Source organism: Tenrec ecaudatus, chromosome 13 (genome assembly GCF_050624435.1).
Source record: "Tenrec ecaudatus isolate mTenEca1 chromosome 13, mTenEca1.hap1, whole genome shotgun sequence".
Lineage (NCBI taxonomy): Eukaryota > Metazoa > Chordata > Mammalia > Afrosoricida > Tenrecidae > Tenrec > Tenrec ecaudatus.
This window is the reverse complement of record NC_134542.1, coordinates 9,504,192-9,522,637: the sequence shown is the minus strand read 5'-3', so window position 1 is coordinate 9,522,637 and position 18,446 is coordinate 9,504,192. Positions and strand designations below refer to the sequence as shown.

Genomic DNA, 18,446 nt, shown 5'->3' with positions numbered 1-18,446 from the left:
CTTGAGTAGCTCTCCAGAGAGGATGACAAGGCTTTGCTCCACGGTCCTAAGGGTCTGTACTGTGATTCACCAACAGAGGTTTCTCAGGGTCTCCAGACAATCTCTCTCTCTCTCTGCCACTGACACCTCAAGCACCATTGGATGCTAGGGCACCTTCACATATTGGTTCTTCACCCTTATAAGAAGAGGCATGTCCTCGGGGCACTGCATGTGTGGGTCCATAGGTCTGACCTGAGACGCACACTCTAACAAGCCAACTTCCCCAATTCCTTAGGTCTGGCACGTCAGCATGATTCCGTGTAGACCGCCGCTTAATCCATACAGAGTGCAACGAACAAATAAACTATTAAACCCTTTTCAAGCCTCTGGAACCAACACAGTTAATGAAGAGTCTGTGCCTTGTGAGCCCTGTCAATAAATTCCACCTGATCCAACTCTGTTACTCTGGGCCAAAAGGGATCATGATTTTACTGCCATGGTGGCTTAGCAGACAAAGGTGGAGGAATCTCTTAAAATGGGTATCTGAGGGCAGGTTCTGTTGGCAGGAGGAACTCAACTGAATTTAGGGGCTGAAATAACCCTTTCTTCATGATTATTTGCCTATATGCCCCCATGCCACGTTTCAGGAGCCCATTTCTTCCAATCAATTCCCTCACTTTAAGTTCAGACACTACTCAATGGGATTGCAGTTCAATCACTTTCACAATCATTTTCTTGAACAGGTTTACAGAAATCTCTGTTCTGTTACTAGGAACATGGCTTTTTATCTTTCTAGGCCACAGTGGTACATTTCAGGTCTGGTTTTTGAGGTGCAACTCTGAAGCTTTGAGCTCATGTTTTTCTTTCACTATTTGGGGTCGAACGACCTTTTCACAGGGGTCACCCAATTCATAACAGTAGCAAAATGACAGTTTCGAAGTAGCAACGAAAATAATTTTATGGTTGGGGAGACATCACCACATGAGGAACTGTATGAAAGGGTCATGGCATTAGGAAGGCTGAAAACCACTGGTCTAGAGAAATAGAAGCAACAAACCAACTTCCTTAACCCTCTTATTCTGATAAAATTGTAGAAATGTTTAACTATGTAAACACCCAGAGCCTCTTCTTTCACAAATATCTGATCCACTGGTCAAGAGGATGAATTTGGCATATCCGTATGTCTATCTCATGCCATGAGTTAGCAATGGTCTTTTTACTACCAGAGACAGAATCGGCAGCACTTCTAAGACCCACCAGACTGGACAGCCAACTTAGTAAACACCTCCTTATAATCTTATTCCTCTTAATATAGTGACACTTCAAATTGCCTCAAGCGCACATGAAAGGGATGCTGAATAACGAAGACCAGAGAAGTCATGCATCTGATTGATGGTGCTGGTGAAGAAACGAAATACCACGGAGTCTGCCAGGAGGACAGAGCTCAGTCTTGAAAGAAGGGTGGCTAGAATGCACGTGAGAAATTAGGATGGGGAGACTTCGTTGCATGTGCTTTGCACGTGCTACCTGAGAGGCCCATCCCTAGAAAAGGACACTGCTCGGTAAAGCAGAGCATGGGCAAAACGAAGACCCTCAAGGACACGGACTGACCCAGTGACTGTAGCAATGGACTCAAACAAAACACTTACGAGGCTGCCACGGGATCGGGATGGATACTATTCTGTCACACAGCATCGCCATGAGGTGGAACTCACCCGATGAGACCTAACAAGAGCCTCAGAATCACTCTTGGTCCCAAAGTCCAAGGCTAGGATCCCCAGAGGAGGCAGAGATACGAATATATAAGTGAAATGTCTCGCGCAGTGGTAGAGGCTGGCAAGTTCCAACTACACGGGTCAAGTAGCTGGCTAGAGACACCTCTAACTCAGACGGCCATAGGGGCTGATAAGCACACAGTCACCAGGTGAGACAGCAAGCTACCAGCTCCTGTCCCAAAAGCCAGAGTTAAAGGATGACAAGTTGGATGCAAAAATCAAGGGAAATGGGCTTTGCGGGAGCATCCATCTATATGGATGCATGCCAGACCCCCACAGAAACCCCCTGCCAAGTGATTGGCTACTTGCATCAGTTTATAAACCGGATGATAAGTAGATGTCTGCCAAACCACTGAGAATCTTGACCTAGCCAAGTTGACGTCTAACCTTAAATGTACATCCTTAGATTTCTGCCTTTAAACATTTATTCTAACGTTTTCACAGAAATCATCATAGCGAGAGAATATTTTTGTTAAAAAAACACAAAGAATGTATTAAATGGTTAAAAGTCGTCGTATTCATGAATAAGAACAAAATTTACTTAATTAAGTTGAGTCTTTGTGTCACCACTTTTGAAAGACAAAGGTGCTTGCTTAGCCTGTTTTTAAAGTAAAGTGGGAGAGCATAACTTCCCTAAATCTGTCAGGCAGCCACAGCCTTGAACCACGGGAGTTCATGGACTCACTGTCTTTAGAGTTTATCTCAACTGGGGATCTTAAGAAAACACAGACACACACCAAGTTATCTTCGTGCTGAAAATTGCCCCAGTAACTGTTCTGTTCAGATAAAGCTCTTGCTTAACTGTCAAGGTCTTTAACAAGACTTCCAAGCCCTGGTGGCATGAGTAATTCAGTCCTCGAACATGCACCAGTCAGCAGCTTGAACCTACTAGCTGCTCCTGGAGAAAAAGACAGTGGCAGCCTACCTCCATAATGGCCAAAAGCCTGGGGACCCGGAGTAGCTCTACTGTCACCAGGGATAAGCCCCAATCGCCAGAGGAAGCCGGAATTCCATCAATAGCAATGGTTTTTCTGTATTTTCAAGACACCCAGAAGAGTAAACAGTGGCCTATTTTTGTTACAGCGATGGCTATTGTGAAATGAACTGAAAATGCTGGTGTTCACATACTCGTATTTACTCATTCAATTTTGATCATGAAAGCGGTTCTTTTGAACATCAGAGTTGTGTGGGAGAAGAGAAGCCCAGAAATAATCCCAGGCCCATGGAGAGGGCACAAAGTCCGCAGGAGGCTCACCAGGGGATAGAGGTTTTAGAGATCTCTGTGTGTGTGTGTGTGTGTGTGTGTGTGAGATTATTCCTATGGAATCCCCTCCCCCCATAACCTGACTTCTCAGATTTGAATTGAACCGACCCAGCAGAGCCCTTCCAAAGCCACTGCCTCTGCTGGATGGTTTCCGGTGGGAGGCACCTGAGCGATTGAGACGAAGAATTCCTGAACCAGTTCTGCAGTCACGCGACTTGTCTTCCAGTGGATGCCGGTGCAGGCTGATTCAAACAACAGGTATTGAAACGTGCCTCTGCCATCAGTGACTGACACATGTCTGAGTTGGAACCCAGTTACAGTACCTTTTGATTTCCCCTCATTCCGGTGACAAACCTAGTTACGTCCACAGACCTTCATTTTCATTTCATTTTGCCGTAGTCCAAATCCCTCTCCAGGCTTCCGCCTGGTTGATACAGGACTGAACATCGTCTTGGCAGGGTGAAGGAAACTAAAGCAAAATTTGTCCCCAAGCTTGAAGTGGTTAGGAAGGTCACAGGCCAGAGCTTGATTAGGGTCCCCTGGGGATGGTGGAATTGGCGACATCGTCTGCAGAGCACAGGGAGTTTACCTGTGCTACGTGCGATCTGCGGGAGAGTAAATATTGTGTCACAGTCAACAGTTGTCCGTGACTGAAACCGGGTCCACTGCCGTAGAGTGAATTCCAGCTCATTGAGACCTTATAGGGGGTTTCTGAGGCTGTGAATCTTTTCAGGAGCAGAAACCCTCAATGCCCCCCCTTTGGAGTAGGGGTGGGTTCCAACTGCCAACCTCTCGGCCGTCATGCCAATGCCTAATCCGCAGCACCACTATGTCTACGGAGACGGTGACTCTACTATTTTACTGGGTTCATCTCAGTTATCACGATTGCTACAAAAGATCTCCTAAGATACCTAACCCGGACAAAACTGATCTTCCTCCCGGATTCATGCCTGAACACACCTTGTACAGTCATTGCGTTTATAACCCCCAAATGCCCATCAGGGTTGGGTCCTTTCACCCTACTTATTCCATCGGTATGCTAAGCAAATCATCCAAGAAACTGGACGGGACGAAGAAGAATGTAGCATCAGGATTGGAGAAAAGCTCATTGACAAGTTGCAATAGACAGATGCCACAACCTTGACTGCTGAAAACAAAGAGGCCTTGAAGCACCACTGAAAAAGCAAGACTGCTTCCAGTGTGGGTTTGGAAGACTCCGGTGCGCCTGTTCTAAGCCCTGGTGATTTCAATCACTTTAGATGCATGTGAAAGCATAAGAATTGACGCATTTGGTCTGGGGTCTTAAAGGCTTGAAGGTAAACAAACATCCATCTAGCTAAGAAGCAACAGAGTCCACATGGAAGGAGCACACCAGCCTGTGTGATCACGAGGTGTTAATGGGAGCATGCATCAGGTATCACAGATCCAGAACAGAAAATTATACCAATGTGAATGGGGGGAAGGGGTGCAACAATAAGAAAATACATTAAAAAAATAAAACCTAAAATCCTGGACTGCTAACCCTAGGGCTGGTAGTTCAAACTTACCAGCCAGTCTGCGGGAGAAAGATGTGGCTGTTTGCTTCCATACGATTTACAGCCTCAAAAACCCTATAGGACAGTTCTACTCAGTCACATAGGGTCACTATGAGTAGGAGTCGACTGAAGAGCAGAAGGTTTTCTACACATCTTTAAAAACAATCTTGCACACACTGTCCATATTGTCCCCCAGTTCCTAGCAAAGTGACTGGCACATAGTAGCCATTGAAGAGATGCTGAATGGCATAAATGAATGAGGAAGTGAAGGAAGGAGGGGCAGCATGATTAATACAAAAACTAAATGCCCCTTTCATAGCTTCCTAGGGTTCCAAGAGCAAAAGAGCACAAATGAATGGCTTTAACGACTTGAAGGAGCTGTCTTAAAGTTCTGGAGGCCAGAAGGGCCAATCAAGGTATTAGCCGTGGTTATGTCTTCTGAGGATTTAGAGACTGGAGCTGTGCTGCCCTTCTCTGCTCGCTCTCGGTGGCACTCCCAGCAGTCTTTGCTCTTGGTTGGCTGTGTCCACAGCTAGGTGCACACCGGGCTTCTGTCTACATCTGGGGCTGTTCTCCTGTTTGCCAGACTTCAGTCAGATAGGATTAAGAGTAACACTATGCCTTCTTAAAACATTCTATTTCCAAACAGGGTCATGCTCACAGATACCAACATATCTTTTGGAGGCGACACAATTCAATCCATAAAAGTCCGTCAAACGAAGCACATATTGTTTTCATCTGTCCTCATTCCCTTCCATTCTTTGACTACAAGGCACCGACTGGTCCAATCAACTAGACACTTTTGTTCTGGAAATCACCTTGGCAATGAACTCTGCTCCCAACACACAGCCAAACAAATATTCAACCATCGGCCAAAGGAACCATGACTAATATCCATACTTGGATCTACTAAAATTGCAGCTATTTTCTTATAAAAGAAGATTCCAGGCATGTAGTGGAGACGAAGGCCAACTCTTTAGGTTAGTTTCTTCCGACCTGCAATAGCACAAAGGTCTCATTACCACTTGACCGGCATAGAATTCAAACCAGTTCAGTGCTGAACGTGATTCTCATTTGGGTAACAGCGAACAGGTCCTCCCTGCTCTCCTCAAAATGCTTTAGGGCTGAGCTGTGCTTTCTAACCAGAGGTACTCTACAGGCAAGTATCAACTATTCACAGCTGAAGCATCCCACATTAGAAACCAAGCAAAAAAGCAAGGCAAGGGAAGGAAGGGAAAACCACAAGGAAGAAAAGTTGGGCCACACAAGAGAAGGGAGGGAGAGAGAGAGAGAGAGAGAGAGAGAGAGAGAGAGAGAGAGAGAGAGAGAGAGAGAGAGAGAGAGAGAGAGAGAGAGATGCTCACTACATAGGCTCTTCATGGATGGAAACACATCACCAGATAACCTCTCTTGTTTTCATTGTACCTTATCCCAAGATAATGCTTAATGTCTCAGAACTTGCTACCAGTGTACATAAATGCCTGGGCCTGTCAGTCCCATGGACCTGTATTTGACTCCAGACACAATGGAGACGCACGCACGCACGTGCGCTAATGATCCAGTTAGCTGCCCAAGCCAGCATCAGAAGGCACGCTGCCTTGTAGTTAGCTTGTTTTCCACGGGACAGGAAGACTAACAGTGCCATGATGCTTGCCAGCTTGCATTACAGCGTGAGTCTGTCTCGACCTGCTCTGAACACCCTTCAACTAGAGCCCAACAGAGAACCCACCTCTGAAATCCTCCTGATGGTTCATTCAGCTGTGCATGCATCAGTGCACCGAGTCAGGCATTCGGCTGGGTCCGCCACATGGGATTACACAGCCGTGCTTCCTGTTTTCGGAGCTCAAGTCCAACCGGGGAGACCATCACGGACAAAGTACGCATTCTCTATTTCGAACCAGCAACAACCATCTTGCTAAGGAAACCGAAGCCAATGAACTGGTATTCTTCCCTTAGCCTTAGACCCCTCCTGCTTCTCCGCCCAAGGGCTCCCAAGGACTTGCACCAGCGGATGAGCTGCTTCAGGCTGCGAAGGAAAAATGCCGGCACCTGAACGCCCCCAGCTGCCCTCGATTTCGGATTGATGAAGTATGAGAGTATCCGTACGCCAGGTCCCTCAGCCCTAAGCGGCTTAACTGTGAGCCGGGTTCTGGTTTCTTCGTTTTTGACAACTTTTTCCAGAAATTTCCACCTAGTATTAAGCTCCCATGACAACTGGGTTGACAACACATACCTCATGGTCTTTCTCCCCTCCCAAGCCCCTTCCCATTTCCCCATCTCACCCCAACCAGTGTTTCTAGGACTTCCCCACAGACTCAAAGCACCCACTGGCATCAACATGGCTCTGACGCATAGCAACCCTGTGGAGGGAGGGCTTCTGACGTTGCAAAAGGTCTTTGCCGGAGTAGACAACCTGACCTTTCTCTCTGGGAGCGCTTGCTGGGTTTAGCTCAACAACCTCCCAAGACTCTCCATCCTTTCCTCCTAGTCTAATGGTTGATTTCAGGAAGATAATGCCTACTTTTCTCTGAAAACGAAACAAAACAAAAGCCAAACTTGTTGCCATTGAGGTAAGAATCCCATTTTCATTAAATATTGATCATGGGCAATCCCCCTGAGAAGGGCAAAGGCTCAGAGTCAGGTAGGGGAGCATAAAGGGCATCAGCGAGCGCACCCGGCTGCCCCGCCAAGGTAAACAGGAAACCCACATGCATTCCTCCAAGGGATACATCATTCCTTCTGAATGTGGAGCCCAAGCTGGGAAAGGCCTCATGGAAGAGAGGACAGCTGATCTTAGCCAAGAAGTGAAGCAGAGTTTCACAACCTCTTAAAAATCATCCTTGCTGACCCCCAATGGAGCTTTTATAAAGAGCCCTGACAGCCCAGATCCTATCACAGTGATCTACATATAACCCCTCCCTGGGGGACAGACAACAGAAAAGTGGTGAAGGGAGACATCGGTCAGTGTAAGACATGAAAACACAGTCATTTATAAATTATCCAGGGTTCATGAGGGGAGGAGCACGGGGGAGGAAGGGGGACAAATGAGGAGCTGATACCAAGGGCTCAAGTAGAAAGAAAATGTTTTGAGAATGCTGATGGCAACAAATGTGCTTGGCACAATGAATAAATGGATGGACGGATGGACTGTAATAAGATGTACGAGCCCCCAATAAAGTGATTTAAAAGAAAAAAAGGGTGCCCAGCTGCTAACCACCAGCTTGCTGACATGAAACACCAACCTCTCTGCGGGAGACAGAAGTGGCTGTGGGCTTTCACAAAGGTTCACCCCTTTGGAAACCTTAGGAGGCAATTCCACTCTGTCCTCTAGGGCGACTACGAGTCAGAATTTCCTTGAATGGCCACGAGCTCAGGCGCCTTCCTGGACATGTTCCCCACTGGTTGTTTAATGGCACCGCAGTGCTATGTATGTGCCTATGGCTGTGACATGAATCTTATCATTAGAATGTCCAGAATCTTTGGCCCCTCTGAACCAAGTGAAAATAAGAAGAAAGGAAAAAGGAGCGTGGTAAAGAAGCCCCATCAGAAAAGTGCAAGGATATAAAGTTCAAAGGCTTTGAGAGAGCCAAGGTGACTAGTGTGGTCTGGGGAAGATGGCAAACGACTTCAAACTCTTTGAGATGCCTCACCCCAAGAGGAAGAGGCCTATGACCCGTAGGGTTCAGCCCTTCAGAGACGGACATCCTTTCCCTCCTATCTCTCAACCTTCGGATCCAGCCACTGCCATGACGTGAGGAATTTCAAACAGGTGCGTGTGGTGAGACAGTAAAACAGCACTAGCTCAGCTCCCAGCATCCCCGTTCGTCACCTTGAAGTTCTTCCTTTAGGCCCTCATGTAGCTGCTCCCATCCACCCTAGAGGGCTCTGTCCAAATTACAGATCCTTGGATGAGATTGCTGTTTTAAGCAGCTATGTTTTAGAGTCATTTGTTATATAACAATTTAAAAAATCATTTGGTGATTTGGATGCTTATAGGCACTAATCAAATCTATGGAAAGACACAAACCACCATTTTAGGAAAGTTTTATCCATTGCCCCGATGGTAATCTGTGGTGAGAAATTTGCGTAAACAGCGGGTAAGCAAGGAGTTCTCAAGTGATCACTTGACTAGCCAAGGCTATGAGGTCATGCTTTGCTTGTCTTTATTTTGAGTAAAGGCTGATCTTCTGGATGCGTCAACGAGCTTGTCAACAAAACCTAGCAAAAGGTCCTGAGAATAACAACCTGATGATATTTCCAAGAGGCAAAAAGACACGTAACAAATACTTTCAAAAAGAGCTGCCAGGCTTGCAAGAGTAGGCCAGAAGAGAGTCAAGTGGAAAATATTTTAAAACACACAGGGGAAGCAAACTGCCCCACCCCTGATCCATGAGGTGATCCCAAGAGAGGAGAAAACAAGGAATTCCAATATCCTCCCAAGGGAGACAGTGGTGTCTGCGAAGGAGAATGCTCATGTTCCATGTGAGAGGCCTGGGTTCCGTCCATCCCTGGCCAGGGCATCTTACCGACAGACACCATCCATCTGTCAGTAGACATTTGCACACCGTGATGATGCTAAGTGAATGTCAATGGGATTTCCAGACTAAGTTGGAGGAGAAAGAAGGACCTGCTGATCTACCTCTGAAAATCAGCCAGTACAACACTGTGGGTCCCAGTGATCTGAGCAGAATTTCATTTTCTTGTACATGGGGATGCCAATCTAACTCTGGGTCTACTAACTAAACACACGCCTTCATCCAGACCACCCTCTTCTCTTCTGAGGATCACTGCTCTTAAATTACATTTTAATCTAAAGCAAATAAGATCCTATCTAATTACTCACCACCTTTAGCCGAATTTTGACCTAAACGTGGGTCATATAACACTATGCATTTCAGAGTTGTGTGAAATGATATTTTGAGTGGGGACATGGGAATAATGTTGAGTATTATACTCTATGGTACACATGACACACATGACAGTCCTTTGGCACTCTGGGGAAGCAGATCCAAATGGACGGTGCTACCTTTGCGGGTTAGATGATGGCAGGGGCAGCTGCTCCCATCAAAGTCTTTTACTAGTGCCAACTCGAGTTAGAGGTGGACTAACTCTGGGGCTGCTGAAGAAGGGTTTTCCTGACCCCATCCCTTCCTATCATCTACCTCAAGTTCAACCAGAGGGCCTTGCACTTCTTCCAAACAGAAAATGAAAGAAAAGCATCTATGAAAGGTTCAAATCCAAATTAGGTGCCCCTTTAGCACGTGCATTTAGAACACCGTTGTATTTCCTTAGTTGTAGTCAACATGCACACACAATCTGGATTCAGGCAGTTTAGTCTACAGTCCTAAAAACTATTTTTTTAAAATACAATGAGCAAATTAAATTACAAACAAGGATAAAGAAACTTGACTCCCCACCAGTGAATCAACTTGGTAAACAAACCTTAAGCCCACATCCAAGAGGACATTAATTGGTTCCATTTGGCTGGGAGTTCGCCTGCCTGGGCTCTCAGTCAGCCTATGCCTCAGGGGCATATGATTTTCCATGCCTGGTTTCAGCACACAGCCCCAAATCCACCCTGTGCTGTATGCCATTTCTAGTAGGATACTAGGAGGCCTAGTGGCACAACAGTTAAATATCAGGCTGCTGACTGGAAGGATGATGGTTCGAGCCCACTCAGCAGCTCCAAGATAGAAAGACCTGGAGATTTGCTCCAGTGAATACTGCAGTCAAGGCAATTCCAATGGGAAGTTCCATTCTGCCACAGGAGTTGCTATAAGATGCATTAAACTTGACAATTGCCAACAGCAACGTTAGATATCTTGGGCCCCAAACTCAACAGCCTACGTTCTGACAAGTTTCAAAACTCTCATTGGCACAGCTGAGGCTGATACTACTTAGCCACCCAAGGTCTTTCCCTAACGCAGTGGTTCTCAACCTTCCTAATGCCATGATCCTTTAATGCAGTTCCTCATGCTGTGGTGACCCCCTACCAGAAAATTATGCTCGTTGCTACTTCAGAACTGTAATTTTGCTACTGTTATGAACAGTAATATAAATATCTGAGATGCAGGATGTAATATCATTGTTAAAAATTGAACATAATTAAAGCACAATGATTAATCACAAAACAATATGTAATTATATATTGTGAAATATTTATTTCTAATGACAAATAAATGAAATTTTGTCTTGAAGTATGTTGTAGCATGGGTAACAGTCTTCATACCAGGCACTCGGATGTGGGTGTAGCAGCATGTGGGCGGCCCCACCTGGAGGATGGATAGAGGAGTGGTGTCTCAGTTCCTAAGACCACTGGAAATATGTGTTTTCCAATGCTTTTAGGTAACCCCTGTGAAAGGTCGTTTGACCCCCCAAAGGGGCTGTGACCCACAGGTTGAGAACCACTGCCCTAGAAAATAAGAACCTGTGTATGAGACATGGCTGACTTCAGAGATTCTTGATAGATGTTTATCTCTACTATGCCATCTTGCATCATTCATTCATATTCAATTTCACCATGACAAAAACTCCTAGATGAAGGAGTAGGTTAAGCCTGGACTGCAAGTTGAAAGATAAGCAATTTTTCTGCAGGAAAAGATGAAGCTGTCTATTTCCATAAAGATTTTGGGGCTTGGAAGCCCCATAGAGAAGTTCGGCTCTGTCCTGTATGGTCACTAAGTAGGATTGAGCTCACTAGCAGTGGGTTGGGTTGGGTTGGGCTGGGCTGGGCTGGGCTGGGCTGGGTTGGGTTTGCACCAGGGTTGGATGACACTATGGTTTGCACTTTACACATAACCTAAAAGTTGGATTTTGAACCCACCCAGTGACACTGCTGCAGAAAGGCCTGGAGATCTGTTTGTGTAAGGACCACAGCCAGAAGAACATTCTGGGGTACTTCTACTCTGTAAGACATGGGGTGACCCTGAGTCCAACTTGATGGCAGCAGGTTTGGATTCCTCTTTCTTTTTGCTCATGGAAAAAAGGGAAAGGCATTATGAAAGCCCTAAGTACCCCCAATTCCCTTTATATGTCAGTGATGTCCATGTACTTTCTTCTTAGTCACACAATTAACTAGTGGAAGCAAAAAGATATACTCTGAGCCCGTACACTCCATCCATAGATGCTCTGCTTTTGCCACAACAGTGAGGACAGCCTCAATATGAAACAGGCTTCATCTCTTACCAGCTGTATGACCTTGGGGAATCCACTCAACCTACCAATGTTGCAGGTCTGATCTGCAGATCAGGACAATAATGATGTTGTTGTTGGCTGCTGTCAAGTTGATTTCAACTCATAGTAGCCAGAGTTGTAACAAAACCATGGCTAATCCTGCACTATCCTCATAAACGCTGCTCACTTGAGATCATGGTGGCAGCCACAGTGACAAGCCATCTTGTGGGGGGTCTTCCTCTTTTTCTCTGACCCCTCTACCTGACCAAGTGTGATGTCCTTCTCCACACACTCTCCCTCCCGAAAACATGCGCCAAGGACATGAGGCGAGGTCATCCTGGTCATACTTCTTTCAAGCCAGATTGGATGACAATGTTCAGCAAGAATGTCAAATATATCATATGACCTTTAACACAGGGCCAGAGCTGCAGACATTAGCCCTAACCGTAACGATAATGATTCTCGAACTAGGTGGAGAGTGGAATGGCATGCTCCAAAAGACATGCTGCAGTATAAGTCCTGGTCCTCGTGAATGTGACCTTATTTGGAAACAAGGTTTTTGTAGATTGAGTCCAGTTAAGATGAGGTTGTACGGGAAGAGGGTGACCCCTGATCCAGGGTGACTGGCGTCCCTGCTGGAGGAAGAGAAGAGACACAGGCAAAACAAAACTCACTGCCGTTGACTCGACGCCGACTCCTAGCAACCCTATAGGACAGGGTAGAAGTGCCCCCGTGAGTTGCTGAGATTCTAACTGTTTGCGGGAGTAGAAGGCTCATCTTTCTCCCTCGGTGCTGTCTGGAGGTTTTGAACTGCTGACCTTTAGGATCACAGCTCAATGCTTACCCCCCTATACCACCAGGGCTCAAGGAAGATAAAAATCAGCCTTGTAGAGATGAGGTAGATCAGAGCTATGATGCTCCAAGCTAGGGGAGGCCTGGGGCTGTCAGACCTTGGAAGAGACAGAAGATCAGTCCCTGTAGACTTTGTAGAGAGCTGACACCTTGAAGTCAGTCTTTAAGGATCCGGAGTCATGAGATTAAGAATTCTATTGCTTCAAGCCATCCCATCTGTGGGACTTCCCTCTGACAACTCTGGGGGATGAATGCACTACAATCAATGAAGCTCCTTAGTGAGGTGTGAATGTGATTTCTTTTCCTTCTTGCTCTTCTCTATTGCTCTCTCAAGACTTCTTCATATTCCTTTTCTTGCACACGTTGCACAGATTTCAGCAGTTCATCCTTTCCAGTCTCTGAAATGTCAATGACATATTTCCAACTAGAAGCCTATCCCTTGATCGTTGAATTCTCCAGATTATTTATTCTGATTTCTGATAAGAAAAGGCTTCACGTGGAGAGAAGAGGCCACACAGGCTCTTGGGAAAATGATTAGCCAATGAAGCTCCTGATAGCTTACAGCATTATCACCATCACCATCCCCTGGCCCCCTGAGTTGTGCCTCAGGTTCTATTTTAAGGGGACGGATTTAGGCCCTGCTCCTGTCAACCCTTGGGTACAATCTATAACTAACCTGCTTTGCAGCAGACACAACTGAGGCACAAAGATTTTCCATCACTTATCTCACAAATGGCTCAAAATCAACTTGCTCCAACCAGGCCTAGGTCTTCCCCAGGCTCCTCCCCCACAAACCCTCTTCTCCCTCTGTGGAACCACTCTCAAAGTCAGAGGTTTGTTGTTATGAGGTGTGGTTGAGTCCGCTAGGAAGAGCAACCTTACACACAGCAGAACACAACCAGGCCTAGCCCTGCACCATCTTCACTATCCATATGTTGGAAGCCAGGGTTGCAGTTATTAGGTTGATCCATGTCATAGAAGGTTGTCCTCCTCTTCAGTGACCCTCTGCCATGATTAATCTTTCCTGATGAGGTGCCCAAAGCAAGTGTGTTAGGCCAGGTAGACTAGAGAAACAAATCCAGGGAGACACCTGTGTATAAGACCGAGTTTTAAATAAAGGGTAATTGTACATTAAGAAAGCATCCCAACCCAGGCCAGATCAAGTCCATAAGTCTGATAATAGCCCATATGTCTGATACCTCTGACTCATGAAACCCATGCAATGACACTGAATGCAGGATGATCACAGGTAGAAACTCTTTGGATCCAGTGGCGTTGTAAGTGTCTCAGCACTGGCAGGGGTCTCTATATGGCTTCTCAGGCTCCAGAGGTATGATTGTGTCAGGCTAGGTCCATGTGGCTTCTCCAGATCCCCGGGCATAGCACTATATGTCTTGGCAGTAGAGCATCGCCTCAGGAAGTGGGCCAAGAGTCTCTCCTACCTCCAAGAAGGAAAAATCAGATTTCCCAGAATTCTCAGGAGAAAGCCATGGCCACACAGAGGCCTCATTGGCTATGATCCGATTGACAGACTAGACTCCACCCTTTCACTCTTAATCCTCTCAAGCCCCAAATTGACACCAGAGTATGTAACTATCATAGTAGGCAAGATGAAGACTCACCATCAGTCTTAGAAACCAGAAACTAAGGCTGTGTTTCCACCCTGACCTCTTTCTTAAAACTGCTTGTCTATGAAAGTACCCAACCACTTTTTCTCTATCAAATCTCTCCGCTTGTATTTTCTCCTTTTTGTCTCAGAAAGGAAGAGACCTGTATGGTACACCTATCTTTTCCAGTTACTCAAATTCTCATTAAAATCTTGTTCTATATTCTGTGGTTTGTTTTCTAGAATAAGAAGCAATGGGAAAATTATTGATTGTGAATGCTTATTGACATTCGACAAAACACACACTTCCTATTTGTACAGGCATAGGACTGAGCAGTGGTTTGTTCTGCTGGACCTAAGGTACCTGTGGCTCAGAACCAACTGGGTCTCACGTAAGAACAGCTCATGAAGGCCTCTAGCAACACCCAATGGGTGTCACTATCGGGCATGTCCGTTTTAAGTCCATAGAGTCAAGCTGTGTGGTTCAGGCTACATAAGCTCTACAAATTCAGAGAAAGGCGGGGGCTCTCCTAGGCTTGAGCACTTGGAGAAGGCATGAAAGAGGAAGTAGATTTGCCTTCCAAAAAAGGAGAGTCAAGGACGCGCACAGTGAAGAAGGCCATTGTATACATCAGGATGCCAGGGTGGGGCTTAGCTTGCATGTAAAGAAAGACCAAACCAATGCCCAGATCCTGTCAAAGAAGTGAAGGTCCCTGGGTGGCATAATGGTCATTGAACTCACCCATCAGAACCACACAAGAGAGACCTGGTCACTCACTTCTTTCAAGATTACAGAGCAGAGAACTTTAGGGAGAAGTTCTATTCCTTTACACATAGGGCTGCCCTGACTCTGAATCAACTCAAGGGCAATGGATTTTTCTCTTGAAAGCTCAGATGAGGAACCTCCAAAGAGGCTGCATGTGATCCCTCCAACCATTGGTTCATTCACATACTCAACCCTCTGGTTTACATGTGTTTGAAAGGAAGGGATGAAAATGTCACTCTCTTCTTGGCTACAAGATCATCAGCAAGCCCTGTCACCCATGAGCTCAGTTCTGTCCACCCCTTTAGCCCTCAGCTGTGCTCCCCACCCTTAGTCACACCCAGAGGGTTTCTCACAAGCTAAGAGCCAAGACAAGACCTAGAGGGATGGGCCAAAGAATAGTCAGTCCTTGCAGAAATCTGGATTGGGCATCTTCCCAGCCCCTTGCAGTCCCATGGGGCCTCAGAAAATGAAATTAGCCCTCTATCATCCTCTTCTAGAAAATTAGCAGACTTCTGGACCTTTCTGGTCACTGAGCTCATTGCTCATTAGGAAAACACTCTGGATTCAAATCTGCAAAGCCAAATTGCTAATACAGTCTTGAGTAACAAGTGCCAGAAATGGGAGAAAGAAAACAAAAATGAAGGGAGACAAACTGCACAATGGGTACTTTTAAGAACAGGCACTCTTCAATGTCCAAATCTTTACAGGCAGATAACGGCATCCCTTTGTAAGCATGGAACTATCCTCAGTACCAGAATACCAGAAATGGTCTGCCCCTTTATAGGCACTGTAATAACCCTCAATAATGCAAGATTCCCAGCTTTGACATTTGCAGTTCGGTTTGTGTTGGGTTTTGTTTTCTTATTTTTATTATATTAAATTTAAAAATAAAAATTAAAACTCTCTTCAAAGCAAAGGTCTTGAGCTGCAAAGTAAATGCCAGATTTACCTGGGAGCTTAAGAACACAGTTGGTCCCGAGATTTTTCAGAGCTGGTTTAAGCCGCGGCAGCTGTGTGTCAGTTCCTTGCCCTGGAATTAGCTAAGCAGCACATGGCAACCAAGGTTCCGGACTCTTCTTGCCCATGAGAACCTTTGTCGGTAGGATCAGAACCAGCCCCATCCACTGGAGTTGCCAGCATCCCACTTGTCTTTCTGAACAGATCCACTGACACGACCTACGCTCCAGGCAGAACAGGACCAATTCTGCCCCAAACACATGACCCGGGTTAGAAAAAGTGAAGACATTTCCCACAATGCTAATGAACGCCCATACTTAACAACTCAGACACTTGATAACCAGGTTCAACGTCGCATGTCTCTTCCGTGTTTTAATCTCTGCTTTCTCAGTCTTCCCAGAAAGTCCAAATGACCTAATTTTTTCTAGGGTGCTCTAACATGGTGATTGATGTGATAATGATACACCTTAGGCGATGCCTAAACTAGAGGTCCCTGTTGACTCATCAAAGAGTCAGTCGCGCTCCCTATCATTTCAAGTGTTGTAAATATTGTAGGTTGTGGGAAATTGGTGAGTCTTGCAAAGCATGTGTCTGTGCATACATAGCAGGTAAAATAGCAGAAGAAACACATCTGTCCTGAAGGCGAACTATCCTGAGAAGGGATGCTGATGAGACCTCAGTCCACGTGCTCTTTGACAAGTGGTCATGAGGGACCAGTCCCTGGAGAAGGACTTCATTCTTGGGAAAGTAAAGGGTCATCAGACATGGGAAGACATACAAAGACAGGGATTGGCACCTTGGCTGCAGCCCTGGGTGCAAACATGGCAATGAAAGTGAGGACAGCATTAGACTAAGGCAATTTTCATTCTGTTGCACATAGGTTGCTATGAGTTGGAGCTGACTCAAAAGCATCTTCCAGCAACAGTAAGGATGGGCTAGTGGTAGGTCCACAGTGTGACAGAATGAAGCTGTTGGAGGAAAAGTACCGTATATACTCGTGTATAAGATGAGTTTTTCAGCATATGTTTAATGCAGTTTTCATGGTAAATTTAGGTGCCTCAGCTGATATGCGGGACAGCTTACTCGAGTTTATATGGTATTCACAAAAAATGTGACTGAAACCAAGGGAGAGGCTTTGGAACCTTTAGCGGTTCTGAGTGTGAATTCCCAAGGAACAACATCAGTATCACCTGAGAACCCGTTAGAAGAGGCCCCCTAAATCAGGAACACAGGGATGGTCTGGACGTGAACTACAACGTCAACTCTCTTTGTCGAGATCACCAGGAAGGCTTCACCCCTAAGTGAAGGAGATTTACGAAACAGATCAAGCATCCTGAGTATGAGCAGACGATTTATTTTTGCAATGAAAATTAATAACCATCTGGACTTGCCTAGGGCAAGGAGATTTAATGGCATAGTTAAAAGTAATAAAAGAATCTCTTTAGAATAATAGGTGGGTGGTAATAGGAAATTTATTTGAATTTTTAAGGCATTTACAGGCCACAAGTCCACCAACACCATTTTAAGTCTCCCACTTTCTGAGTCCAATTTATTTTTTCTAGCTCACACCCATGTATACCTTGAACTCCAACCACCTTTAAATCAGACAGTGAGCTTACCTCACTGGTCTACCACCTGTGCACTTTGACCTCTCAGGGCCAGTCTTCTTTCCTTCCTGCTAACTTCTAAGGCCATGCATCCTGAGAGTTTGCTTTGGTACATCCTCAACTACCATTTTAAACTCCTATTCATTAAGGTCCTTTGGAAAGCCCAACCCTGGTAAAATTAACTTCCTGCCAGACCATGGCTGCATGCACACAGCTAAGTCTAGGTAGAGAAACCCACAAGCCCATTGGGGCTCCCTCACAACTCATGACCATAGGAACCAAGTGACCCATTCGTGCTGCTTGACAACCTCATGAAAAGGACCTCAAACTCGCTGTCATCGAGTCATTTAGCAATCTCACAGTATTTCTTTAACCAGCTACTCTCTGACTCCTCCACCGTCACTCTCACCTGAGGGTCAGGTGTCTTAACTCCCCGAGGAAAATGGAACACACAGAACAGGCCTCACAGCATCTGTCCTTCAAGACCTTGCACTGCTCCATAAAGTACTATGGCTCCCCTGCCTGTACTCCCAGACATGGTCCATCGTTGCCTGTCGGCTCAGGAATAACTCTCCAGCAATCCTTCCCTCTATGACCTTTCCTTCCCCAGTGCATCATTTCCAGAAGCATGAAACACCAGATGACAAAACCAAACCAAATTCACAGCCATCAAGTCAATTCCAATTCATACCGACCATATAGAGCAGTGCTTCTCAACTTTCCGAACACTGCGACCCTTTAATACAGTTCCTCGTCTTGTGGTGATCCCGTATGTGGGTATATTTGCATGTGGGCAGACCCGCCTGGAGACTGTTAGAGGAGCAGTCTCTCGGTTTCCTAAGGCCATCAGAAATATGTGTTTTCTGATGGTCTTAGGTGACCCCTGGAAAGGGTCATTTGATCCCCAAAGGGGTCATGACCCCCAGGTTGGA

General features: G+C 45.8%; 1 protein-coding gene across 1 annotated transcript in view; it reads right to left on the bottom strand.

Annotated features, from left to right (window-relative positions):
* PID1 (phosphotyrosine interaction domain containing 1) overlaps positions 1-18,446 on the bottom strand; it is a 263,492-nt gene that overhangs the window by 137,544 nt on the left and 107,502 nt on the right. The gene's annotated exons all lie outside the window — the stretch shown is intronic.